Genomic DNA, 14117 nt, shown 5'->3' with positions numbered 1-14117 from the left:
CTTAATTGACTCTTATCTCTTAGTCTAATCACTTTATAAAGGTACCAGAACTAGAACAGAAAACAATACCTTTTTGGATATAGGATGCAACTTACATCTGAAAATTGGAGGGATGGCTTCAGATCTAGCTAATCAAGTTGAATCTGCTGCTCATAAATAAAAGAGATTTGTATTCAAGGTTTTGATTTTGACCCGTCTCTGCCACGGCATATGTGGCTATTACAAAATAGGGGCATTTTCATAACAGCATGATGAAATTTAATGCCATAGTGAGTTATATGCAGAAATCTATGCATACCAAAATGAGAATATTTGCCTCTGCGTTACAATGCACATTTAAGGCTTTGAATTCAATTCATCTCAGGCAGAAAGGATTGACATTTTACAGTGGCACTCTGGATGTATTGTCCTGATCAGCTGCAATAAGCAACTAAAAACTGTAATAAATCAACCAGTGACAGGTAAAGAGTTAAAATATAACTGTGCTTCCCAATGAATATATATGGACGCACATTTACAAACATGGGCATAACCTCCATCTTCTGAACAGATATATTTGCTATTTTGCAAACGAGTCCTTGGCTTGAGTCTCCCTGTGATCATTTTTTTTAGCTGCAGCGAGGACACACATTTGGAGTTGCACACCATTCTCCTATCTTCCCCTCAGAGAGTTTTCTGCTTGTATTTTAAGTCCTTCCAGGCCTATATGACAGAAACTGAGACAGATGGTATAAGGGGGAATCTTGCTTCACACTCCCTGCCCAGAATGTAAGACTCAGAGCTAGCTGCTCATTGACTTCTTTACTGGTTATTAATGCATAAAACTGCCCTTCCACCTCAGGCTACCCAGGATAAGATTAAAATGGTCTGCACAAAGGGCTGTCCAGGATGGAAGAGCTCCGAGTGAGAGGAGACCCAAGATTGAATTGGGGTCAAGGAAACTCTAATGATGCATCTTTTTCTCTCCTACCAGCTCCTGATATTGCTTTGTTGATGAGGAGTCTTTTTCCCCCACCTTTGGTCAGTGTTAGACAGGAGAACTAGGGGGCTTCCAAAAACAAACACAACAGATTTTCTTATTAAAAATGAATTTATTAACATTTTGCCTTTTTACTAATCAGGCACAGAACACTGTTGATTCATACTCCCCAGTCAAGCAATAACCAGAGTCACAGGGCATTTCCTGGGGATTAATGACTTAGCTGGGAGAGTTGATGGCCCAAGGCAAAGCAGAGGGCCATTAACCTCAGCCAGTCATTAATTCCCTAGGAAATGCCCTGCTCCTCAATGGTTATTTGGCATTATAACCTCCATCCCATGCTTTTTTGATTTTTATACAGAAACAAATCTGGGGGAGTGGCTTGTCTGGGGCAGCGGCAGGAGTTAGCTGTCTGTAGTTCCCAGGAATGCAGCCCTGCACCACAGGCAGCATTCACACACGGTGTTCAAATATGCAACAGTCTATCTTGCTTGCTGCAGCCACCAATCAGGAAATATTCCCTTCCACCTTGCTGACCCAGTACCTGCTATCACAACTGGTTCTAACATGGGCCAAGTTCTCGCATTTTATACAGCCTTTTTTTTTTTTTTCAAACAGGCCAGTGGGCCAAATAAGGCTTGTACGGACACAGCAAGAGGAGAGGGGGAAGGTAGCAGAGAGGTGAGTCATGCTAGCAGCAGTGATCAGAAGACTCCTAGAAGAGTAGCCTTACGTGTTCTGGGGCAGTGGTTCTCAACCTTTGGTACCTTATGTACCCCCTGCCGATCGACACAGCAAAAGCGAAACCGGAAGTCCCAACGTGGCTCTTCCAGTTTTGCCGCTGCGAGCTGAGTCTCACTTTTCCCACCCCAGCCCAGGACAAAGCAGCCTGCATAGGGCCTCCCTTCCTATCCCCCAGCACACTGATGCTAGGGAGTGTAAGCCCCGGCGCAATGAACAGGGGGCGGAGGGACGGCAGCTGGAACTTCCAGCCCAAGCAGGCAAAGATAAAAATGCAGCACCTGTGTCTCCTCTGCCTGTGTCTCGCGTACCCCCAGGGGTACGCATACCATGGGTTGAGAAACACTGTTCTGGGGGAGCTAGGCAGCATCCATTCCCACAGCACTGGCCTTGGATTGTCAGCTGATGAGCAGAGGGGAGGGAGATACGTTCTTTTCCATACAGTCATTTCCTCTTCAGGGCATGTAATGCTATGGATGGTGCTTTGATACCCTCCACACATTTTATTTGTATAGAACAAAGCACTGACAGCTGTGCATCTGCTTAAATACAGAGAAGGTTTATAGCACCCTCTTACTTGTTGGGCACCTAGTTGGGCTGGTAAAATATTGATATAACAAAGATACATCAAAGAGAAGTAACTTGTCCTTCAGAAGCCTGCAGACAACCTCACCCTTTGCAACAGCTGAAATGTAAAATGCATTCATTTTTCTGGAAACTGAAAAGTTTTCCCACTAGTCTATCTGCTTTTTAGGATTCTTGCGGTCAAATGGTATGCTCATTCACAACTTTTACCACCCTAAGTCAGTCAGTGGAGCTGTAGAGAATGCGAGCTTGCAGGACTGGGGGCATGGGCAAAAACAACTATTTAAAAAAAATCTTTTAATTAAATTTAAATGCATTAAAAAAATAAACTGACTTAAAATTAAATTTGAAATTAGGACAAACTGTATTAAGAACTAAGCTCACCATAAACCATTAACATAATTTAAATTAAATTACAATTCAACTCCTGCATCTGCCGCCCAGGTTTTAAGGAAAGTCAGATCACTGAATCAGGGGATGCTACTGGCTAAGCACCTGGAACAAGATTTTGTTGAAATGACAAACTAGCATTTGACACAGCAGGAGTCTCTTCTAGAGTCACAGAGTGATTTCCTTTGTTTCAGTTTATATAACTAATTCAATTAAATGGCAAGCTACTTCAAAGTTGACAAACCAAATGAGAGTTAAGAAAAAGCTGAAAAGTTTGTTTTTCTTTCATAAAGATGAATAAAAATGAGTTGTGAAGGGATGAGATCTAGGCACTCTGAAATCTTGGACAAGGTTCGATTCACTAACTGCAAATACTTGCTCAGTTTAATAAATACATTAGTTTTAAATACAAAGCATGTTGTGAGAAACTTATTTATTTTCCTCATGTACCCAGCACTTAAGGTAGTGTTATTCAAGTAATAAAAAGATTTTAAAATGCTATTTTGTGTGTTTGAATTTATTCCAACTTCCATGCAAATGCAGCTCTTCAGAAATATATTTAAGGAAAACCCCCCCCAAATAAACACACCATTTTCCATTTCCTAACAAAACATATAAAAATTAAGAATCTCATTAAATAATTTTAACCTATATTATTGCTAAATAAATGTGTATAGATATCATGCCTCCTCTTCATCAGCAAAACCAAGTACCAAAATTAGTGTAAAGACTACATTACAAATCAAAATGGTTACCAATAAAAGTCAACCTTTCGTTAGAAAAATAACAAGCATAAATATAAAACAAGATTAAATCAAGTATTTAAAGGTTTCCTGTTCACTGACTTAAATCACAATTTTGAACCACTTGCATTTAAAGCAATCCACCCTGGGTACAAGTGTCAGTCTAGTTACAGAGAAGCAAGGAAACTATACCCTACTGTGACACATGTATCTGATGGAAGAATCTGTTGAGACTACAACAGATTTTCACACTCTTGGATCTAGGCTTGGTCTAGACCAGGGCTGCCCACCTGGTGGCCCACAGGCCACATGCAGCCCATGAGGAGTTATTTTGCTTCCCTGAGCTTCTACCCAGCTGCCACTTCCCTCTGAGCTCTCTCCCTCCTCCAGCTTCTGGCTCCCACTCCTACGCCAGGGGGCAGGCCAGGCAGAGCAGCGTGGCACAGCCTGAGGTGCAGGGGGAGGCCATGGCCCAGGGCAGCCACGTGGTGCAGTGTAGCATGGGAAAGCCTGAAGTTGGAGAAATGAAGATGGGTCTGGGACAGCTAGGTAGGCATGTGGTGCAGCAGGAAGGATGTATGCAGTGCAGCAAGGAGAAATGCACCCATGTGCACAGGGGATCCATGGCTCCTGCTGGTACGGCTTGCAGGGCATGCAACCCCTGCTGTTGTGGCCCATGAGGTACGCAGCTTCTGCCTGCTTAGAAACTGGACAGCCCTTGTGTAGACTGTGGAGGTGGCTGGCTCACCAGCAGCAGTTAAGTCTCCTGGTCCAAATGTTGCTTTGCTTGCTCTCTGAGTTCTTCTGCCATCAGCACTATATCAGCTCTCCGAACAGCCTCAGCTTTGACAGCAGAAGTTTCTTCTGCTGATGGGTATGCAGCCACATCACAGGTTTTACCAGCACAGCTAAATTGGCTACAGGGTGTGATCTTTTCACAAACATAGCTCTGCAGCTAGAACTTTGTAATGTTTTGATTGGCAAGTATTAAGACCAGTTTTAAGTGCTGAGTGATGCTCCTGGATGACATTAGTATAAATGTCTAGGGGTAACTTTAACCCTTGTGAAGGAAGGAATGCTTGTGATCTTCATGCTGTTTTAAAATTTTCAGTGTGTTGTTAAGTTACTGCCATGTCTTCCCCTAGAGATGGGCTGCATTTCCCTGGAGAGTGAAATGATTCCTAGAGTATAATGTTTGTATGTCAGTATAATTTATATTTAAAGCATGGGATTTTGCATGCCTGCTGAGAGAAACATTTTCTTTTTTGTTATATCTTGGAAACTGGGGAAAGGAGGAACAAGCGAGTTCTGGCAAGCCGGTAGCACCCATCAGCACTTCTCTACACTTGGGTTCCCTAAACTAAGGATGCTGTGGCCAGCCCAATATTGGAAGCTTATTATCCAATTCTCCCCTACATGTAATGAAGAGTCTCCTAGTTTAAAAAAATGACCTTCCATAGTAAGAGATGGTGGTTAAATTCAAAACTTCCTCATCCCAGACTTCAAAGATTGGTTCAAGGATTTTGTTCCTATGTTGCCCATTGGACTAATATCAAGACTGTCACAGGATACGGATTAATATTCACACACACACTCCAAGCCAGTGAAGCTTATATGGGCAGCAGGTTTCTGTTTCTTCAGCATGAAAAGGACAAATTGCACAGCTCTAGCTCTCTCAGCCATTTTGCTGGTAGCCTGGTACAGGATGTCTCTTCAAATGTGTGAACTTGCTCTGGAGAAATCAGCATTTCATTAAGCAGAGTCTTTTAGCTAATTTCATATGAACTTAGTGCTTACCTTTACATCAGCCTGGGGTGCCTATCTGTGGTATGATCCTCTGGTTGGTGGGCTAATTACTAGAGCTGATCACTCTTCCTCTTTGCGGGAAAGATCCCTCAAGTCTATGGATCAGGCAGGAGCTGCAATCTCCAAAAAACAGCAGACCAGTTACAAGTGACAGTGGCCTGTACACAACCTATTGTTTACTCAGGAAAGAGAGGAGAGAACAGAAAATTAAAGAAAACCAAAATCAAAGAAACAAACAACCCCCCCACTTGTACTGATGTAGAGACCTTGCTACAGGAAGCTGTTGTGCTCCAGGTCAGGGCCATCCAACTGGCAGCCTGCAGACTGCATGTGGCCCGTGGGGGGGTTAAATTACAGCTAGGCTCCCTTCCAACCACAGCTTCTCACATTGCTCTGGCTGCTACTCCATCTGGCTTACCCCTGGCAGCAGAGTGCAATCTAGGGTGCATGGTACAATGGGAGGGGGACACCAGGGCACATGTTGCAGCAGGAGAGGGAAGCAGGGAATGAATGAAGTATAGTTGTGGGGGGGGACACGTGGTGTAGTGGGGGGGGCGGGGAGGGTGGAAAGTGTGGTGTAGTGGCAGGGTGCATGGTGCAGCAAGGGACAGTGCAGTAGGGGGGCATACACTTTGTTGCCCTGGTGCCCCATGGCCCACGCTGATGCAGCCCTTGCTACTGCAGCCCACAGGGCATGCGGCCCCTAGCTGCTTAATTGGACCGCCCTGTCTGAAGCACTGACTCCCAGAGAGCAGTGTATTTTGTTCCCCCTGTAAGTCAGTGTTCCTCCTAGCTGCCAGCCCCTTCATACCTAGAGTCCCTGAATAAGGATCTAACTAAATTGGTTTCAAACTTGTTTTGATTACATTCTTGATATCCTCTCCATTCCCAGCTGCATGAATGCACTTTAATCAGTTCAGGAGCTTGGGCCAGAAACAAACCAGATTAAGCTATATTGATATTAGTCACTTGTAAACCAGTTTAGGGTCTTGTCTACACTTAAAGTTGAATAGCTTTAACTGTCCTGTGCTATTAGTGGTACATCCCTTTTAGCCTGGGTGTAGTTATACTGGTATAAAAGTGTTTTGTACTAATGGCCACAGGCTCTTTGGGTAGATGTGATAGCCTTTATTAGACCAACTGATTCTTGTACAAGGAGGGGAAAAACTAATCCCTCAAACCTGTATATTGTTATAATGACATCCACATTCTGGCTTTTATTGATATAACTGTATTGGCAAAAATCACCCCCATGACTTAATACATAATACACTCTGGTCCCCTGGACACATACAGATATTCTAATCCTAGAACAGGTAAGAAGCATTTTCCAGAGCAGCAATTATTGCTTCTTTCTGTTGTTCACACTTAGGTGCAGACAGAAGTGACAAAGTCTGCCTGATTTGGCCACAGACAGCAGTTTATAGCTATAACCAAACACAAGTACATGGCTGTGTACAGCTTCAAAAATGGCCAATTGGGTGAAAATCTGACCCCTTATTGAATGAGGTATCTGATAAAGATGTTAAAAAATGTAGCCTCTTTTGTAACTTGTGTCTGGGGAGCTCCCAGCCTGTCCCTGTTTTCAGAATGGGAGGGGGGAAAGGGAGCAGAAGGAGTTCAGTCTGGGGCTTTTCAGCCCCCCTGGAGAGTGAGGCAGGTGTATTGGAGCCCCCACCCCAAGTCGGGGGAGGCTCCAATTTGCCCACCCCACCCTTCAGCACCAGCTGGGGAGCCCTAAGAGCAAGCTCCTTCTGCTGCCTTTCCCCCCTCTCATTCTGAAAACAGGGAGCACTGGCAGAGAGCCATGGCCATTGCTATGGGAACACGGCTGCAAGCTCGCAGCTGGATTCCCCTTCATCTGGGACCAATGGTGAACATCTGTTTGGTCCCAGGTAGTGTTGTAACTCAGACTGCATAAATCCTTCTGAGTTACAGCTGGGAGCTGGACTTCCGGTTCCACCCACTAATAGGGTTGTCCAGAGGCATAACAATGTAGTCAGGCACCCAGGGGCAGCTGCAATACATCCCAGTCTGCATCAACTTCCAGTTGCTGCTGTGCTACTAGCATGATCAATGATCATGTGCCTGGGATAACATTTTTTTTCAACCCCACCCCAGAGAAGCTGCCCCAGTCACCTTGCCTGAATTATGCTACTGCTATTGACAGTTCCCTTCTGACTTTGTGAGCCAGCACAATTCTGTCATCTTCGCAGCCTTCAATGGACCAAGCACCCCACAGTCAATTATGAAATTTGTTCAGTTGTATATTATGCTAGCAGTACAGCTTGGGAGCAGGCTGTCCATATGAACTTCAGTGAGTATGGTATCTGCCATGGAGCACTTAATTGCACAAAAATAAATCCGCTTTTCTCAAAATAAAATGCCAGTCTGACAGGAGATGGAATAGGGATGTCACATGTACACAGTCGTATTTCTATTATTCTATTCTCTATGGAAGGAGAGATAAACAGAATAAGCTTGCAATCTAGGAGAAAGGAGATACATTCTTGCCTTTTTATTGTAGTTTTGACACTACAAAAGTGATATCCTAGCCCATATCACATGAAGAACTGGAGTACTTGTCTGTACAAAGCTTAATCATGAAAACAACAATATTTGGCATTTCTGGGCTGCCTTTCTTTTAACATTCCTACTTTTCTTGCAGACATTAATTAAGCCATACACATCTGGTAAACCAGACACAGTAAGGAAAAGGGACTCAATTAGTCACATGGCAAGTAGTGCTGGATCCCCAGGAGAACACATCAGTCCTGGCAGCCAAGGCCCCACTCTTACCATTAGAAAAACTACCTACTGAAGAATGCCAGTAGCAGTTTAGAAAGTATTAAAAATGCAGCCAATGTCAGGCTAGCACCTGAATCAATGGGGCATTGGCATACTCAGTAACTCCTGGAGGCACCTGGCAGCTTGTGGGGTGCAACCTCTACTCACCAATCCAGAACTCAAAAGGAGGCAAACTAGTTGAGTATGTAGTAGGGAATGGATCTTTTGACTTTTACGTTTCTGTTATGTATCTACTGTAATGACCGAGAAGTTGGTGCCTGGTGGGCATGTCATTGTCTAAACCTTTATTAATGCACGGTAGTTACTGCACATTTAAGTTTAGTACGTGTATAATCAAATACTAAATTAATGTGCAGTAACTAGCATTACTGCACAGTAGTGCCAGCGCACACCTTTTTAGTGACATTACTGTGCAGTAGCCTAATAATACTGTGCAGTAGCTTATTAGCACTATTCGTGCTGTGATGCACTACTGCACAGTATTATTAGGCTACCCTGCAGTTAGCATCTCATGTAGACGTGCCCTATGTGATGTGAACTAATAATGTCAGAAAGATAGGATAGGCTTGTTCCAGGTCTCAGAACAATGAATAGGGAAAAACAAGAAGAAAAGGAGGGGAATAGAAGAAAAGTATGTGGGAAGCTGGGGAAAGCGAGATATCCAGAGTTCTGTAGAATATAAAGAGAAAACCAGAGTAGGCCACAAGAATTAGTGTGTCCCAATAAATGATGTGATGTGTTCAGATGCACAGCAATAAAGGAAAAAATGAAATTGGAATGGGGAAAGGGAGAGAGCATAGTTTGCTTTACTAGGGAAGGCAAAGGACCTGCTATATTTTCTTCACTGAGGGCTGGTTTGCTTGTCCCTATAAGAGACTACACAGAAAGGGGAAGCAGGAGGACCAAGTCTTGTGATAGGGCAAAGTTCAAGGTCCAAGAGAAGGTGTCAATAATGTAGTCAGCGGCAGGTCTGGAGTCTGGCTCCTAGCCTTGCTGCTGCAGCTGCAAGTAGGCCTCTGGGACTTAAGTACTTCCTTCTTTTTTCTCATGACAAGTGGCATCTCCTCCTAAGCAACCACAGGGTGCCTTTCCTTCATCAGCCCTATTGGTTCTCATCTTTCCAACAGAGATTCGGTATCTTTAATCAATCATAATAAGTTATTAAGGAATTTTCAGATTGTACAAGCTCCTAAATTACATCTACAGCTCCAATGTTTCACTTGCACCTTTATACTGCTGTTTGTTTGTTTTTTTAATTAATTTCTCTCATTCAGCTAAGGAAGACTTTCCTCCCTCCAAGATTTCATTTTACAGCATAGTTGTGAAGGGCTGGATGTGGAGCCCTATTGTCCTGTTTCCTGGTTACTGAAGAGTCAGATAGGGCTTCCTTCCCTTAGAAAAACACATTCCCTACCAACCCAGGAAGGTCTCGGGACCCAGCTGGCAGTGCTAACCTCAGGCCAGCCCGTCATCTCATTTGTTAACAAGTTTAAAATCTGCTGGGATGCAACAGACGCCTGAAAGGGGGACAAGGCAATGAACGTTTCCAAGAGCTGGACCTGCGCGGTAGTTTTCTCTGAGGTGGCCTATGTGCAGGGCAGCATGAATGCTGAAATCAAAACAAAAACATTGCCAGCCTCAGGGTAAGAAAAACATTTGAAATGTAACCGGCTTCAAGGTATGAAAATAAACATTTGTGAAAGTCCCAGACTTCAAAGAGTTATCTTTCTGAGGCAATTCCTCCTGGTGGTGTCTCTGGTGATGTTTTCCCTTTCTCTGCTTCCCCACCTTTCAGGAAGAGCGCAGGCAAGCGCCAGGAGCACAGCCTCTCTCTCCAGTTCCCTCTGCTGCTTGGAAACAATCACCTCAGCTCCGCAGCTGTCAGCCAACACAGAGGCGATGCAGAAGGAAGCTAGGACACGGGACCAAGCACTGTGCCAAATACGTGAGAGTGTAGGAGAGCAACACAAATCACCTGAAGTCAATATACATAAATTTCCATGCCAGCTGCCTCAAGAGCAAGGGGCGCCTTCCAGCTCTCTGTGCAGTTCCCTGGGAGTGTGGTCTAGTACTCTGTAACGGTAAGGGCGCTTGTCCACGGCACACCTCTCCCATTACCATGTTACACTTCCCCTGTTTCCACGTGACAACAATTGCCTGTAAGCTGCTTAAATCACATCTGCAGATCCATGTTGTCGGCCGATTTTATCATTTTAGGATTTTTTTCGCAGTAATTTAAAACACCTTTGACATGTTTTATTTTTAGCTCCCGAATTCCTTCCGTGAGGGGTTTTTTTTATCGTTTTAAATTTTCAACGTGGATCCAACTTACGTCTGAAAATGTAAATGCCTATCACAGACATTCAGCAAAGCTGAGTTTTGACTTCAGGAAGAGCAGCACCAGCCCAGCTTTCTAAGTGGATCTGCGTCAAAGCTCCAAGTTTTGTGCAAAATAGCAGATAGGATGCTGGCTGGCACAGAAGTATGATTTTTTCCTTGTTGATCACCTTCTTTAGGTGCTTATTTTTGCCTTTACAAATTGTCGCTTCACTTGTCAATTCAGGATAAATTAATATCCAATTAAGGTAATTCATGGTGCTTGCCTGCGTTCTTCCTGAAAGGTGGGGAACAGGAGTAAAGTCAGCTGAGAACACATCCCTACCATGCAGTTCTGCCTTTCCCCAACCTCCAGGGCTGGCCTTAGGCATATGCATTGCAGTTGATACTTGGCATCTAAGGTGACTCCATAACACATAAGCTGCCCAGCCTCCCCCTGCCACCAGCATTGTTTCCCATGAGAAAGGAAACTGAGACAGATTTAACATAACCTGGGATCTGAAAACTGTAAGGCCAGACTACCCCCCCTGCACGTACCACCTCCTCCCCTCCACCCAATCTCTGTATAACAATATATTTGAATATATACATTAGTTAAAATAAATTTGTAACTAATCAGGGGAGATTCAAGTTCCTCTTCTCATGATCTAATGTACTTTATGTCCCTTCTAGTAACACAGAATCTGAGCATCTCACAACTGTTCATTTTGTTGTCATATTACTATATCCCTGTGACACAGATGAATTGAAGTACAGAGAAGCTAAGGACTAGATACAGAAAGGACTTGTTGGCTAGGGACAGACATTACACATAAACCAGTTTAAGTGATCAGAAACTGGTTTAAACCTGTAACAGAACAGATGTTCAGTGCATATAAACCAGTTTTGAAACCAGTTTGAGATAAACCCGGTTGAATGTAGTATCAGACTTAACTGATTTGGGTCACATCAGTATATGCAATGTCTGTCCCAGACCCCTTGCTGGTTTAAGTAAAACCAGACAGCCCCAGCATGCTCTGTGGGCTGGGCAGGGCTCTCTGCTCCCTGGCTGCAGCTCCGGCAAAGATTTGAAGGCTGCTCCCTCCCTCCCTGTCACCACTCCCTGCTAAGTAGGAATTCCCCCCTCCCCTCTTCCTTGCTGAGAGGTATCTGTGTATTAGTTAGCAAACCACATCCTGGCTCCAATCAGTGCTGTGACAAAGGTAGAATCAACAGGTAACTGGTAATGTCCCTCTGTTGTTGTCTTAATGAGGTGATAAACACTGAGTTAGGGGTGATAAACACTGTTATCAGTTCCCTGGGGTTAATCAGAGCAACCTGCTGGGGCCTGGCCACAACCCCTCCAGCTCAGTCCTGTAAAAGGGGAGGGAAAGCTGCTCTTGCACCCCACCTCTTCTAGCCTGAGCCACTGCAGGCATGTGCCTACATTTCTGGAATGAAAAGGGAATGTCTATCCATCACCAAATTGATTAGACTAACCTGCAAAGATTGAATCAATTCAGGCTCAGGCTTTTTGAATGTCTGTCCCTAGACACTGTGTTTGCCCCCTTATGGCATGCTCCAAAGCAGCGCTGTCCAACTCCCGGACAGCTTGGGCCTGCAGACTGCATGAGCTATTTGCCATGCACACAAGCAGGCAGATGGTCAGGGGAGCTCCCCTCCCCTAGACTCCTCATCCCATTGCAGGGACAGCCCAGCTCCCCCCATCTCAACTGTGCACCATACCTACACATTCTTTTCCATGTGTGAAATGTAAGGAGCCTAACCCCCTGCCCCAGCAAATGTGCAGCACAGACCCCCTCCTGCTACACCACTGCACCCCCAGGAGCAGTTACAGCTGGGCAGGAGCCTGCAGGCCTTGTGCTTGCCCTTTTGGGGCCACATATGGCCCATGGGCCATCAGTTGGATAGCCCTGCTCTAGAGCACACAGCACTGGGGACAGAACGACCACTACTGTGGCTATTATACATGACATTTATAGGAGGGAAGAAATAAAAAGAAAAGTCAGAGTTACAAACAAAAGTCACAAGTCAGAACAAGCAAATAATTAAAAACAAATCAACTTAAGTATTTATTTCTAAGGAGCTGTTGATTTTTACATAGTAGTGCATGCTTAACTGTTGACTGAGAAATGGAATTCAACACATTATAAAGCTTGTTGCTTAGAACAGGGGTTGGCAATGTTTCCATCTGAGGAGCCAGAACGGCCCAGCTCAAGTCAGAGGTGGAGGGGGGCATTAGGACCTGACCACTACCACTGTTTCTCCCCACCATTCTCCCCTCCTGCTGCCCAACTGTGACACGGCACAAGCAAAGCTTCCCCTCCATTGGAGCCCCTTGCAGGGAATGTGGCATAGCACAGATTTCCCCCTGCTGCCAAATGCTGCCAAAGCCATGGCTCTGCAGGCCAGATCCAAAGGCTCCGTGACCCAGATCTATCCCACAGGCTGCAAGTGGCCACCCCTGTTCTAGGACAAGGAAGAAGTTCCAGAACCAGCAGGAGTGAAAGTTGTATTCCCCTCAAGTCATGAGACTGATTCACATCTAGAATAATCAGAAACCACATGTTGTAAATAAGGCAAGACTATATTCATCTAACCCTTTCGTTTTCTTGTCTACCTGGAGGATTGGGTCCATAGAGGACAATAGGCCTGGTCCCTTGGTCCTGTCTGACCCAGGCATGGGGAGCAGCCTGGGCCGTGGTTCATGTAGCCAGTGCCACCACTCCCAGGTGTGCAGTGGGACTGGGGTAATATGGCAACTGGACTCACTTCCCAACAGCCCCTACAGTAGCAGTTCCTTCCAGCTGCCTCTGCTAGTCTCCACCACCAGATCCAACCCCACTGCCTGGGCACCCCAGTGTGTCTGCCCTGCACCCACCACCACGGATGCCAGACTAACCCAGGACACATGTGGGCAGAGTGCACTCAGCCAGGCAGATGGGATGGGACCACAGGTGGGTTGGGGCTGGGGCCAGGGTCAGGATCAGTATCACAGTGCACTGATAGCAAAGGGCTGGGGCCTGATGCAGAGCCATGATCTGCTGACCACACATCCCTGTGACCAGCAGGGGTGTTCAGGGAACAGATTGCAGCTCTACCCCAGGCCCCAGCCCCATGCTGTCACTGCCCTGTGAACCCAATCCCAGCCCCAGACCACCTGTCCCACTCCCGGGTGTCACTCCCTGCTTGCAGTCCCATCCCATCTGTCCAGCTGAGCATGCCCTGCCTGCTTGCGCAGGTCCCAGGCTGGTCTCTATGGAAACCCTGGGGCCACTGAGTGATGCCAGGTCCCAGGACAGAGCCACTTAGGGAGTTTTAGTGAGCTGTCTTGAGTCCAGAACAAGGGGGGAGCAGTGCTGCCCCACCCCACAACAGCTCACCAAAACTCCCTCAGTGTCCTTCCAGCTCAAATAATTACTCACCCATGTTATAAAGTCATTGAACCACAGATGCTTTCTTGAGCAATAGCTCACTTCACTAGAGTGAAATGGTATGTTTCGAAGTGGTTCCCCAAGCTAAAGCTGAAAATTCCCCCCAAATTCCCCAAGCTAAAGCTAAAACTTTCAACTAGGGAAAGGTCAAAAGGTTTGCTGGATGTGCTGAAAGGAAATATTGGGAACTGATTTTTTTTTTAGAACTTTCTGTTCTTTGAAAATTTCAGTATTTCAACTTTTTGTCCTGATTCTAAATAGAAACAAATTTTGAAATATCAAAATTGTCCATTG

At 45.3% G+C, this 14117-nt stretch overlaps 1 long non-coding RNA gene across 1 annotated transcript in view; it reads right to left on the bottom strand.

Annotated features, from left to right (window-relative positions):
- LOC109283113 (uncharacterized) overlaps positions 1 to 14117 on the bottom strand; it is a 93709-nt gene that overhangs the window by 78008 nt on the left and 1584 nt on the right. Inside the window, exon 2 of the long non-coding RNA XR_002090174.2 lies at positions 5236 to 5364. This is a non-coding gene — a long non-coding RNA (uncharacterized LOC109283113). The remainder of the gene's footprint in view (positions 1 to 5235; positions 5365 to 14117) is intronic.

This window comes from Alligator mississippiensis, chromosome 1 (assembly GCF_030867095.1).
Source record: "Alligator mississippiensis isolate rAllMis1 chromosome 1, rAllMis1, whole genome shotgun sequence".
Lineage (NCBI taxonomy): Eukaryota > Metazoa > Chordata > Crocodylia > Alligatoridae > Alligator > Alligator mississippiensis.
The sequence above is the reverse complement of the archived record's forward strand: the minus strand, read 5'-3'. Positions and strand labels throughout refer to the sequence as shown.